The 13,388-nt window shown below is 40.2% G+C and overlaps 1 protein-coding gene across 1 annotated transcript in view; it reads right to left on the bottom strand.

Moving 5' to 3' along the window:
- Positions 1 to 13,008, bottom strand: part of slc22a8 (solute carrier family 22 (organic anion transporter), member 8) — a 40,727-nt gene extending 27,719 nt beyond the window's left edge. Inside the window, exon 1 of the mRNA XM_002937508.5 lies at positions 12,788 to 13,008. The gene's annotated coding sequence lies outside the window, so the exon portion shown is untranslated. The remainder of the gene's footprint in view (positions 1 to 12,787) is intronic.
- Positions 13,009 to 13,388: the final 380 nt, after the last annotated feature.

Genomic DNA, 13,388 nt, shown 5'->3' with positions numbered 1-13,388 from the left:
AGTTGGTAACTAACCAACCTAATACACTGCTACCATTTCATCTGCTTTAAAGGGGTTGTTCACCTCTGAGTTAGCTTTTAGTTTGATGTAGAGAGTGATATTGTAGGTTTGGAATTTCAGCAGTTATCTGGTTGCTAGGGTTCAAATCAACTTAGCAACAAAAGAGTGGTTTGAATAAGAGACTGGAGGGGACCTGAATAAAATAATAAGTAATAAAATGTAACAATAAAAATAAAATGGCAGTTTCCCCGAGCAATAGTTTTATGGCTGCCAGAGTCAGTGACACCTATTTGTAAGTTGGAAAGAGTCAGAAGAGGAAAGTAAATAATAAAAATAAATAAATAAATGATGAAGAACAATTTCAAAGTTGCTTAGAATTGGCCATTCCATAACACACTAAAAGTTAATTTAAATGCAAACCACCCCTTTAACCACCTAAGCTGCTTCACTGAATTTTGCTGAAAGTTGCCTTCAGAACAGTGGCTTAAATACCAGGAGTGCAAGGGGTGTGTATGGGGCCCATTACAGATACAGCGGTGCCTAGCTTGAGTACAGAGTACGGAAGGGAAAGGTATTCATACAACTGCATGCTTCTGGAGGGTGGCCAGTCCAATCCCCCCCATTGCTAATCCTGCACTTGGGCCCAAACATGGGCCGATTCTAGCTGCCGATATCAGTCCTTTAGACCGATTTATCTGCCCGCGTAAAGGCACCAACAATGGGCCTGCCCGACATCTGGCCTGAAATTGCCCAGGTCTCGATCGGGTTTGATTTTTCGGTCTGATCGGGGACCATATTGGCTCGTTGATGCGGTCCCCGAACCAACAGCACCTATATCCACCCCAGGGCCAAATGACCGAATTAGTCCGATATCGCCCACCCATAGGTGGGATCTTTGGGAGAAGATCGTACAGTGTATGACCACCTTTAGTTACGCTACTGCTATTATAATCATACTTTTCCCAGGAATCCTGCCTAAGGACAGTAAGGTCTACCATATGGCAACTTATCTTTACAGCAATCCTTAAGGTTCCTTGCACAGGCATAAACAAACTATTTTGGCATTTATTCCCATGTCTTTAGCAAAGTAAAGGTGAAGGGGAATTACATGCCGTGTATGTTACTTATATTGGTTAACAAATGGGTTTGCTTGTGTGTATTCCTATTCCTGTGGGCATACTCTGTTTCTAGGTTTTCTTTCTGACTGGTACACTTTTAAATAGAGTACCCTACCGTAGGGTCTAACATAGCCCTAACTAGAAAAACTTCATTAAGATATAATTTATTGTTTGCATCACGGGGAAAGACCTGCTGAATGAATTTGTGTGTCAGAGAAATAAGGTCATTCGAGTGGTACCTGGTCAGGTTTTACTTCTTGTATTTTTAAGGGAAGACATGGTTCACCTAATACAAAGTAATTAGGTGTTAGATGTAGGTAAACCACCAATGTTCATGCTTCATTAAGCAGAACACTAAATACCAAATATTTCAACATTGGACACACAGAGCTACTAGTAGCAGCTACTTATTGTGGCTAGAGAAATAGACAATGCTGATCATTTACTGATAACTGTCTCTAAGTGTGTTTTAGCAGAGGCAATTCTCAGTATTTTCTATGGCAGAGTATTGGTATTTTTGGAGTTTAGAAGCTGTGAAAAAGTAGCTGCTACAAGTAACTCAGTGTGTCTTCATCCTTAGGGTTCTGAAGAACATTGCACCCTAGCAATACAAATAACAACTGAGAGTACTTATTGCAGTGACATACACCACTTACAGTATATTAACACACTTTTGCAACCCATGATTGATATGTGATCAAAAGGGATAAGGTTTATAAACCTTCCTCCCATCCAGAGGCATAACGAAGACGTGCCAAAAATAATCTTTAGAGGGGCCTGGCACGCACAAGTACCTAGCTGCGGCCCCACTGCCTGCTCTCACATCTCATATGCTGATAGTTTGCAGGGGAGGCACAACATTTATGTGACAAGAGCGGCTATAGAGGAAGCAGAACCTGTGGTCCAGGCCTCCTGCCCACCACAACCATAGGGTCTGCTTCCTATAGTTACACTACTGCTTCCATCCAGTAGTAGTACAGGTATGGGACCTGTTATCTAGAATGCTCGGGACCTGGGGTTTCACAGGATCTTTTCCAAATTTTATACCTTTAGTCTACTATGAATTAATAAGAAAAAAAAGCCAATAGGATAGGATGGGTACTGTTTTTATTATTACAGAGAAAAAGTGAATGATTTTTAAAAATTAGAATTATTTGCTTACCATGGAGTCTATGGAAGATGGCCGTCTTGTAATTTAAAACTTTACAGGAGTTTCCGGATAAGGGATCCCATACCTGTACAGTAAATATAAACTATAATATGTAGGTTCCTCGAGGGAGGGTTAATAAAATGACTTGAGATTTTAGATTCAGTTCCAGTTTCAGATAGTTTCTATATTCATTTGTCTGACGTGAGGGAGAGGAAGGCAAAAATTAGGTTTGTTTTTTTCCATGTAGTTTTTTTCCATCCCCGTGTAGTCAGAAAACATGTTGGCCATTACTTGATCAGACATAAGCAGGTTTCCCAGTACAAATGCAGGTTCTGGCTTTGTGTCTTGAATAATGAGCAGCTTTACTGTGCCCTACTAAAGGATTTCTTTGGGAATTGGAGCCAGCTTGTGTTCCAGTATTTCATCTTAAGTAAAAATCCCAATATTTTTTTTTAAAGAAACAAAAATAAGAAATAATATCCATATTTGTTTGATTTGGGGGAAGAAATACACAACTATGTTTTTTTACTTCCACATTTGTGATTTGAATACAAACAAATAATATTATATATCATTTATGTAACATTAAAGCAATCTAGATACAGGTATAGGACCCATTATCCAGAATGCTCGGGACCAAGGGTATTCTGGATAAGGGTTTTTTCCGTAATTTGGATCTCCATACCTTAAGTCTACTAAAAAATCAGTAAAACATTAATTAAACCCAATAAGATTGTTTTGCATCCAATAAGGATTATTTATATCTTAGTTGGGATCAAGTACAAGGTACTGTTTTATTATTACAGAGAAAAAGGAAATCAGTTTTAAGATTCTGAATTATTTGCTTATAATGGAGTCTATGGGAGACGGGCTTTCCGTAATTCGGAGCTTTCTGGATAACGGGTTTCCGGATAAGGGATCCCATACCTGTACTGCGTTACTATGCGCCAAGGCTCACAGCACGACAGATGCAAAAGGGAAATCGCTTCCCCCTGCCATGGAAAAAAAGTAGACAAAATACAATTATACTATTGTATATGATCGTCTAGTATTTCTTTTGCTTTTTAGTTAGTTAATATTTACGACTTTTCGGAAATTATCGTGACTTTTTCGTTACCAATACGATTTGCGCGAAAAAACGCGAGTTTTTCGTAGCCATTACGACTTGCGCGAAAAAACGAGAGTTTTTCGTAGCCATTCCGAAAGTTGCGCAAAATCTGGCGATTTTTTCGTAGCGTTAAAACTTGCGCGAAAAGTCGCGCCTTTTTCGTAGCGCTAAAACTTAAAAGGCGCAACGTTTCGCGCAAGTTTTAACTCTATTAAAAAATCGCGACTTTTCGCGCAAATTTTAACACTACGAAAAAATCGACAGATTTTGCGCAACTTTCGGAATGGCTACGAAAAACTCGTGTTTTTTCGCAAAAATCGTATTGGTAACGAAAAAGTCGCGATAATTTCCGAAAAAATCGCAAAATACCGATCATTACGAAAAAAACGCAATCGGACGCATTCGGCCCGTTCGTGGGTTAGTAAATGTGCCCCTTAGTATGCCAACAGTAATGAGTTAATTACAACAAACTTGTCCGAGTACAGAACCCCTAGGCTACAGAACCTCCCAGCCACCTGTGCTCTGTATTTCATCCAGATTTAAAGCATTAAATTGGCCATACTGTGCAGTATATTCTTTTCCTAAGTGTGAAACCTGAAGAACATTTAAATCTATCACAGCCACCACATCTTGGTTCCTATTGACCTCCTTACAGAAAGCTATTAGGCTTGTGTGACTAATCACCAAATCCAGAATAAATCCTGTCCCCCTGCAAGCCCCAGGTCAGCGTTTAACTAACCTCCTTGTAAGAAGCACTTTCAATTTGAGAACTAAATAGATTTGCACCAAAGAAACCAAAGGAATTCAATCTCTGCTGTTCCCTGTAAATCGATTTCTCCAAACTCGCATCATTTCTTCTAGATCGATTTTAGATTATTCGTGATTATTGTACTTGGTTTTGGCCTTCAGCTTCAGAATAAACTGCATTATCCCAGCAGACGGCAAGGATATTCATGTATTTTGTCTTTTTTTAACAGAAAATCAGGTTATAGATTTGGTGGATAAGACTTTATGATTATTGCAGTTCAGTGTTATGTATTTGTACAGTGTATTGCGAATTACAGTTCACTTTGGCTGTTACTCGGATTATTATGTGTATTGTTATATAAGCAACCAAAGAATTACTGTTTCAGCCAATAGACCCGGGTGCAGAATTTAAAACACTGTACATTAAGGATAAGTTAAACAGTGAATTTTAGATAAATATAACTATAGTCATCTAAAAGCACTAAGAAGCATTAGAAGAAACTGATATGGAACAAACTGAACCTAGTAACGGCTTTTGGATGTACTGATGTATAATATGGCCACGAGGCTGGCAGCAGTGGAAGGGTGAGAGCTTGAAATATATTAATTTATTATCTTTTATTTAAATATTCTTTACAGAGATCATCATTCACCTCTGTCCCTGCCGGATGGAGTTTCCAGTCTAAAGTCCTTACTAGAGGCAAATTCAAGCACACACTAAGGTCAGTTTCATTATGAGCCATTTAACCCTTCTGTATGATTTTGGAGAGGGAACATATAGACAATGAAGCCGGGATGCACAAAATACAGGATTTGGTTCGGGATTTGTCGGTGATTCTACCTTTTTTAGCGGAATTTGGATTCAGCCAAATCAAACTGAATCTGAATCCTTAAAATAACGCGACTTTTGGTTCGGTTGAGTATTCGGCACCCTGGAAAGCCAACAGGCCAACAAAAAAAATAGTTAAAAACCAAACAAAATCTTTATATAAACCTTCATCTCCTTTTGTGTGTAACTGACAATAATAGGCTAGCTTATGATTAAATGTCAGTTAGACACATATATGTATATATATGTCTATATGGCTTGTCCGCTTCTCTGAGCTGAGGGTCTGGAACACCTGGACCACCTTTCTACTTTGAGTTTTCCACAGTGAAGAATGCATTAGTGTCTGCCTTTGTTTGTTTGTTTCTTATGGGGTGGGGGCACACACCAAAAAAACCCACTCAGACATGGAATGAACACACATAATCCAGTTAGAGTATATACAATATTTAAGGTCCTACAGGAAAATCATTTAAGTGCATGGAACCCATTGTTCTTCCTACACTCTTGGACCCCCCAGCAGTACCAGGGTCTACTTTGCATTTTGCTGCACCCTTCAAACTGTCTACAAATTGTGTCCTGGTCAGAATGAAACCCGGACCTCCAGACTTGCAGAACAGCATTCACAGCCCAACATGTTGATCATTGGTTGGTTTTGTAAGAAAGGGGGAAGAATGTCAGATTAAAGACAGGTGATCAGAAAAAGATAAGGAATAGTAAGATTTGTCAGGTGAAGCTATGGGCCAGATGGTAGGCATTGCAGAAAGCAGGAGGTATTCTTTAGATGAGGGAGGGAGTTCCAGGAGATGAATATAGCACAGCAGATGTCTTGTAGTTGTGAGAGGGAGGAAGGACAATTAGATGAGGGGATCATGCTCAGAGCAAAGGGAGTGTGTACTATAGGATAGTAATCTAGAACCAGTTGCTTTTTACAGGGATGCAAAAACATTGCTGAAACCAGTGAAAAGTTCGAGTACCATAAGAACTACTGGAAGGCACAGTACTATGAGTAATTTCATTGTTCTACCTGAACAGGTCTGGACTGAGGTTAAAAATAGGCATTTCAAGTATACAGAGGCCCAATCAGCCCCCCATTAACAAGCTTAATAGTGTCTGTCTCTGGGATTTGCCAGAATCTTCAGATGCCAGTCTGGCTCTGTACCTGTAACTTGCTGAAAAAAACTAATCAGTTGATTGCTATGGGTTACTGCCCAGGTACAAAGTTACCCAGTGTTTGTACATGAGTACACTTAAGGTCCCCATACATGTTGAGATTCGCTCACTTGGAGAGATCGGCAAGTGGTGTCAATGGGGCAGTCGGTTTGGGGACCGCATCAACGAGCCAATGGGGTCCCCGATCCGACTGAATTTTCTAACCTGGCCGATCGATATCTGGCCAATTTCAGGCCAGATATCGGTTGGGCAGGCCCCTCGTTTCTGCCCCTACACGGGCCGATAAGCTGTCGAAACGGTCCAAGGGACCCATATCGGCAGCTACAATCGGACCGTGTATGGGGACCTTTAGACACTGGACTGCTGTAGGAGCCATTGAGGGAAATGTTGGAATTTGTAGTTAACAGCAGGAAGCTCATAGGTGGGACATTACTGAGGCAAAAGGTAAAATCATCAACGTGTCACGTTCTGCAATCCAAAATCCAGTTTATGCAAAAAAAAGTTGCATCTGTAGATAACCATCTGTCTCTTGCTTAACTATAAAAAAAACCAAGCACCATGGCAAATTATCCCACAAAATAATGCATGCAGATACTATTATGGTGTGATTGTATTGCTATTGGAAAAGAGAAAATAGAGAGTGTTGTTTCTGGAAAGGAGAAATAGCGATTAAATGAATGCTAGGGGCCCTATATATCTCATCAAGGCCACATTCAAGCCCAGCTAGGACTGGTATAATGCGGGTCAGTCCTTCCTAGAGGCTATTCTTCCCATTGCTTCTCACACTATTCTGTCCATACACTCAAGTGATATATTTGTAAGACAAAATGGAATCTCTTCCTCCATGACACACTACACAGAGTATGACCCAGGCAGCCCCTTAAATATAGGAGATTTGATACAAAAATGTAATTGCCATTACAGCTTGAAGTGCATTGTGGGATTAGTTTACCTTTAAAGTTTCTGGAATTCTGTTACCGCTATTGATTTAAGTCATTTAGCTTTTGACTCTGCAATAATTATAGCAACTGCCCTCGGCTGCAACCTTACCTTTTATAGTAATCAGCACAATAAGGCGAAACCTTTCTCAGCTTCATAACTCTGTTCCCTAATGTGCAGCCTCCCTTCTCTACATCATAACTGACAGAAGCTACACAAAGCAAAAAAAATTGGGTCGCTGAGGGCAGGTGTTTTCTGTCACTGGGGGAAGGCACTTTGGGGGTGTTCACTACTTTGTTTTAGTGGTTTTGTTGTGAGTTTTGCTGTCAGTCAGCTGCATGCATACATTTAAAAAAGGGTAACTTTGGAGCAGTGAATATTGAGCTGAAAGGGGAACTTTGGCTTCCAAACTAAAATATGTTAAAACCCCTAATATACTTATCATTGTAAACAATTTTATATGCTAGAATCCAGCTGCAAAACAGTTCTTCTCTTTCTGAATCATTTGGAATCCTGGAAGGGGAGGAGGGACTAAAACATTGATGTTAGAAACTGTAACAACTTCTCCACAGCTTAGGGCTCTGGCACACGGGGAGATTAGTCGCCCGCGACAAAACTCCCTGCTTGCGGGCGACTAATCTCCCCGGATTGCCATCCCACAGGAGCGAGTTGCCTCGAGAGGAAACTTGTGCGATTTCAGTGAAATCATGCCGCCGCATATGCCATCCCACCAGTGATTTACATTTTCGCCGGTGGGATGGCAATCCAGGGAGATTAGTCGCCCAAGACACAGGAGATTTGTCGCGGGTGACTAATCTCCCCGCGTGCCAGAACCCTTACAGACAGTACATAACCCATAATGCATTTAACTGTGATATTCCTTTCCTTATTGACATTGTGGGTGCAGGGATTGCAGGATTTGGGGGATGCAGGCTGAAGGCAGGCTGAGGAGAGGCGTCTACTGTTACATTTTATTTAAGTCTCAAAGTAGTCAGCCAGATCAGCAGGGGGACAGGGGGCGGGGCTTAGGGAACTGTTCCAAACCATATTATTACATTAAAACTCATGAAAAGGCTGCATATTTTTTTAATTGAGGTATACAGGTATGGGATCCCTTATCTGGAAACCCATTATCCAGAAAGCCCTGAATTAAGGAAAGGCCATTTCCCATAGACTCTATTATAAGCAAATAATTACAATTTTTCTTTTTCTTTGTAATAATAAAACAGTACCTTGTACTTGATCCCAACTAAGAAATAATTAATCCTTATTGAAGGCAAAAACAATTTAATTATTTGTTCAATATTTAAATGATTTTTAGCAGACTTAGAGATCCAAATTACAGAAAGACCCCTTATCTGGAAAACCCCAGGTCCCGAGCATTCTGGATAACAGGTCCCATACCTGTTTTGAAAAGTTGCTTAAACTTTTCAAAAAGCTTAAGTTGTGTTTGGGTAGAGTTCCCCTTTACGTTCCAGTCCTGTCATGCAGATATAAATTGAACTGTGGCCAAGTATTAAGGCAGAAGCCACCTACAGAGAACAGTTTCACCCATGTAATGTTCATCGGTGCAGCAAAGGGTTTCTGCTCAAGATCAACGAAGCACTTAGCACATGGTTTTACACAAAATTAAACATGAAATACTTCCCATGTACAACTAGGGCCTGTCTTCTCTGTTTTCTTTTCAACAGACAGTGAGCTTATCCTCTGTACAGGACATTCATCTTCTTGCCCTGCTATATTGCTTACAGCAGCCAAGGCGTTCTCCATAGGGAGAGTAAATTAAAGCCAAACAGCATTACAAGTACAAGCCCTGATAGGTTATCCTGATTAAAAGATCAGCATTCCTGGGTGAGGGGAATTGGGTAAAGGAATTATAGATTTCATTGGATTGTCACAGCTATGACTTGTAAGAAAGACAAAAATTGACATCCCTGAGTCCTAATTTTGATGAGAACACATAGCAGCACCCAGGAAGTAGTCCTATCACTTTTCCAATAGGCTGGAAATATACAGCAGGTTCTATTTTTGCTCATGTTACCCACTTTGAGTTTTTCTGTTCAATGAAGCAGTTGTAGGAGGGATGTACAATATTGCCACTTTTCTACTAAACTTAAAGGGCACCTATGACCCCTAAATTGCGGGAGCGCAAATCGTATTGGTAACGAAAAAGTCGCGATAATTTCCGAAAAGTCGTAAAGGCGCCGAAAAAATCGCAAAAAGTATGAAAAAGTCGCAAAATGTTCGTTTTCCAATCGGAATTTTTCCAATTCGGATTCGAATTCGTGGGTTAGTAAATCAGCCCCTAGGAGTTTGCCTTGGGCACCATTCTGTGTTAACCTGGCTTTGGTTGCAACCATAGTGCAGAGCTGCCAACTCTACATTTTTTTTTTAATCATCTGTACTAAAACCGTTGGTGGTGGTCTTGGTGGAGCCAGGCATGGTCTGTGCAGAATGGGCAATCACCCAGATTCATACAGGAGGAGATTAACATCGCTGCATACTGTAGCGTCATTCCTCACACCAACCTCTATGTAGAAAAGGCCTTAAATTAGCTCTCTGTCCCATTTATTAGGGTGTAAAAATAGACGGTGGAGCTTGTTCTCTACTACAGGTTCTCTCATTTGCCATTTGCAGTTAGCACCAGTCACCAATTAGTTGTGATCAGTCAACTACAAGTTAGAGAATGAAAGCAAAAATCTTAAAAGTTGATCTGATACATTTAGTATCTCTGTTAGTAAATAAGCCCCAGCAGGCTTAACTAAAATATTGGAACCTCCTGGAAGGTTTGGGGCCCTGAAATGATTTTTTATATGTTTGGCAAGCCTATTAGTGTTACGTTCAGGGGTTTAACTACAGATGAAGCAGACCCAATAGTTGCAGGAGAGCCCAGGAATGTAAGGGGGTAATTAATTAGCAATTTCAATATATTGTAGCAGAAAAAGTCAGTTTAAATTTACTGTGAGGCCCCATGACATCTAGTTAAGCCCTTGGTTAGGCTGGTGTATTGTTATAGATTTATTTCATGACTTATATCGTCATACATTTCATTGAGGAAATAAAGTACAGGGGCTATACTATATTTATAAAGCTAAGAGTGTATGTGTGGTTTATTTTTAGTGAGCCACTTATACAGTACATACTTTTGCACTTTATTGCTTACATTTCATTATATCCTCTCCCAAAGTTGCATTACATTTGTGCCTTTCATTTAATCATCTCCCCGGCTCTATTGAAGAGATCCCTGACCCTGGGATTATTGCAAGAGAAATGTTTTCTTTCTACTTCCAGTCTAATAAGAGGGAATTCTATTCTAAGGACAGGTTTGAGCTGCACTGTATTAGTGTGCATTAGTATGTTAAACTGTTTAATATAAATATATCTAAATTTAAATTGCCTTTTGGTATAGTACCTCATCATAACTACAGATATAAGATATACACTCATGTTAAAAAGTTCCGTTTTTACAATATGAATGGTTATATGGGATACTGACAACCTGGGGGTAATTTAATAATGCCCCAGGCACCCCTTAGTGCTTATTTAAACAGCAATTGTATTTGGGCTACTGCTGCACTCTGCAGTTTGCACCAGGATAGGTTGCCCACTAGCACACTTTGGCAAAAGCATCCTGCAGAGGTGACAGACCCCTCATTTTAATCAACTGGAAGAACTCTATTTTATGGATATTCAATTGCTTTTAATTTTTTCTTGTGGCTTCACCATTTGTCATTTGTTTGATCCAAAGACCAAAGTGGAACACCTGGAGATCATATCTACTTCAGTAAGCGCAGACCATTTCTTCAGTGTCTGCCTTACTACAGGTATATTAAAGTTCACATGCTCGAGGGTTATTCTGACACAAGTTTCTTGGGGCAGTGGGGACCCACCAATAACATTTTTCCCAGGGCCCTGAGGGGGCAGATATACCGGGGGGCTTGCCATGGGCTCCCTTGGCCTGGCTCTAGCTCTAGTGAGCAAGTAAGGAGAGGGCATCAAGGAATAGCTTGCTGTTTTTAATATAAATACAGGAGACACATTGTAAAGAGATCAATATGAGTCCATACTGTGACTCAATAGATTGTTGCTATATTAATTAGATTTAAAAGGGAACAGTCTAATTATATAAACTGTAGTGGATGTAATGGATTAGTATATTTGTTTCACTAATATTATTCTTTAATTTTTCTTCAAGTCAGCCGTTTTGTTCGGGACACAGACAGCACACTCATGCTGTAAGTTGCTGACAGATCTCCCCTGCTTGAAGTTGCTGATTCCAGTAGGAGCCAGCAATAGGCAAGGCACTTCTGACACACAGCATGGCTGGTTTGTATGCAGTAGGGAAAAAGGCAGGTTGAGAAAACATATTAATCATGAGACCACATAACTATGAGGGAAGCTTTCCCCCATTTCATGTGCCAGGACTGCAGGATCAGTGTTTTGTAGGGAAGAATCTTCCCATTGACAGGATTACTGATCAGTCTGCCGATGGTTTGAGCAATGCTAATGCAATTAGAAGTGCTAAAATGCTCATTTACTACCACTAATATATAAATATTTAGTAACTTTTATGGGAAAGTACAGCGGCACCAGCCTATGATCATCTCAAACCCCTTCTCTTCCCAATTTGACTCCTTTTATAAAGATGCAAGTTATTACAATGACACGCAAGCAGTACAAATGCCCTTCTGTACTGCTCCCATAGCCTCCCATAGCTTATAGTATTACAGATTGGTATTCCCGCTATAAGCCCATGCTAACCAGACTGAATGATCAGAAAGTAGCATTTCCTAATCATTAGTGGTGCACCAAACTAAGGATTTGGCAAAATTCCATCACTTTCTACAGGATTTGGATCTGAGCGTTCGGTCGGCTGAATCTGTACTCTTTAAGTCATATAACTTTCTCTGTGCAATTTATGTCCAACATACAGATCAGACTTGGTTTGGTATTCACCTGCATCTTTTATGGAGGACTTTTTTTCAACAAAATCCAAAAATGAAGGGTTCAGTACATCCCTACTAAGCATCAGATTGGCTGCTAGGGGGTCACTAGATCTGGTGCCAACTTTGAGACCTAAATCACATTATATTCCCCCATCATGGTAAGTTTTTAAGTTAGCACATCCACATGGTTTGCTTTTGGGTTGTTTCAACATTCAGCATGGTGCTGGTCAACCCCCTGGGCACTAGGGCAGAAATCCCAATAAGTTTGGCTAGTGAAACAGCTCAGAGTAGGTAACCACTACCTAACTAATATACCTGAACTAATGTTGGGCACAGATCTTCTAACTGATGCAGCAGGAAGCAACTGCAACACACTAATATGGTGCACCCACATTGTAAATGATGTCCAGTGTTGCAAAGTACATCAATATCTAGTGCTACTAGGTACTGTATAACTAAACTGCTGTCTGTTCAAGGAATTCCTGAGTACTTTATGCCTTTAGGCTGCAATATGCCAAAGTTCATAATACCATGGGTAAATACAATAAGAACAGTAGTTCTGTGCCTAATACAGGTGCAAATCACAGCATGGAGAAAGAAATGAAAAGTAATGTAGAGTTTTTGCTGCAGAGAAGTGCAACTTGTTGAGCTTCTTGTAACTTTATCAGTATGAGCCCAATGTAGCTACCGAATGGAATGCCCTGAACAAAAGCAAATGCTATAATCCTTGGTAACATAAGAACCAAATATAACATTGCTAATATAAGATCCAAACATTACCTCTCAGCAGTTTAGAGAACCCTCGGAACCCACTTGGTGATGTTAAGGAAATATTTTGGTCATAAATCCAGTAAGAAGTCTGTGTCACAAATTATTCAGGGTTTGATCTGTCTCCTGAGAGCCCTGTGCCCAAGACTGCAGTGTCCCCAGGCAGCACTTGTGCCCTCCAAATTCAGCTTGCTACCTCGGGTAACACAGGTACTTCTGTATTGGGATTCTGAATTATATAAGGAGTCAGAGTCCGCTGGAGTTAAAGTGTCACTCTAGTCAGAGGGGATTAATTAGGAGAAGTAGAAAATGTGGGGAATGTTGTGTAGCAGGGCAAAGGACAGGGGGGTAGAGGGTGACAATGTTACCTTATGCAACGGAATGTTTTCTCTCGAGGCTGCATTTGTTCTATATGTGACTCTAAATGTGCATCTACTTGTCAGATGCTTTGTACAGGTATTTACTGCTCTTTGTAAAAGTTATTAATTATTATGCACATACGATTGAAGTAATGAATTCTCTACTTCCAATTTTTAAGGAATAAGTCATTAAGGTGTTTTGCTGCTCTTTCCAACATATACTGTGCTCCACGGTTTTCATTTTTTCTACAGGT

The sequence above is a fragment of the Xenopus tropicalis genome, chromosome 4 (genome assembly GCF_000004195.4).
Source record: "Xenopus tropicalis strain Nigerian chromosome 4, UCB_Xtro_10.0, whole genome shotgun sequence".
NCBI lineage: Eukaryota > Metazoa > Chordata > Amphibia > Anura > Pipidae > Xenopus > Xenopus tropicalis.
Note: the sequence above shows the minus strand (reverse complement) of the source record. Positions and strands in the feature narration are given on the sequence as shown.